Genomic DNA, 1,002 nt, shown 5'->3' on the forward strand with positions numbered 1-1,002 from the left:
GATGCAGTGTTGTTCTTATGTTGCCAGGAGAAACGCCATTGTCCTAGGAGTGCTCGATCACCTTTGAGGTGATTTCTCTTGCGCAACTTGAGGGATCCAAAGCAGCTGGACCACAGAGCTAAATGACAGTGTGTGCCGTGGCCTTCGGCAAGAAGACGCGGAGAAAATTGAGAGGTTGACGAGTCATAATCACAAGACAATAGGGATGGGATGAAATCTATTATATGGCATAATCTATACCGTGAAACAGGCTCTGACTGAAGCCTAATAAAAGTAAAAATAAACGTCTGTCACAGAGGGATGGGGAAATGGAAATAACCGTGGCTTTGATACAGGGAATATCCCAGTGTTAAACTAAAGTGATTGAAAATGCACTCCGTCTTCAGGTCACAAGTGGCCCATCGGGACCGTCCGACCGCCGTGTCATCCTCATTGAGGATGCGGATAGGAGGGTCATTATGATGGTTTTCTTTGACCGGAGCCGCTACTATTCGGTCGAGAAGCTCCGCAATTGGCATCACGAGGCAGAGTGCACCCAGAAAAATGGCAACAGCGCATGGCGACACGGATGGTCACCCATCCAAGTTCCGGCCACGCCAGACAGCGTTTAACTTCGGTGATCTCACGGGAACCGGTGTATCCACTGTGGCAAGGCCGTTGCCAAAGTGATTGAAAAGCACACACACAAAAATGAATAAAGTGTAAATACAGGCTGTGCAATATATCTTCAGTACCCAAATAACTTTTCATATGTTGTTCAGGTGTCAGTGGGACACACCAAGCGAGGTGGTGCAGTGGTTAGCACACTGGACTTGCATTCGGGAGGTCGGCGGTTCAATCCCGCGTCCGGCCATCCCGATTTAAGTTTTCCGTGATTTCCCTCCGGGCAAATGCCGGGATGGTTCCTTTGAAAGGGCACGGCCGACTTCCTTCCCCGTCCTTCCCTAATCCGATGAGACCGATGACCTCGCTGTTTGGTCTCCTCTCCCAAACAATCCAACC

The 1,002-nt window shown here is 49.7% G+C and overlaps 1 pseudogene; it reads right to left on the reverse strand.

Annotated features, from left to right (window-relative positions):
* Positions 1–544: 544 nt before the first annotated feature.
* Positions 545–662, reverse strand: LOC124621123 (annotated as a pseudogene).
* Between the last annotated feature and the right edge of the window lie 340 nt (positions 663–1,002).

Source organism: Schistocerca americana, chromosome 6, assembly GCF_021461395.2.
Source record: "Schistocerca americana isolate TAMUIC-IGC-003095 chromosome 6, iqSchAmer2.1, whole genome shotgun sequence".
NCBI lineage: Eukaryota > Metazoa > Arthropoda > Insecta > Orthoptera > Acrididae > Schistocerca > Schistocerca americana.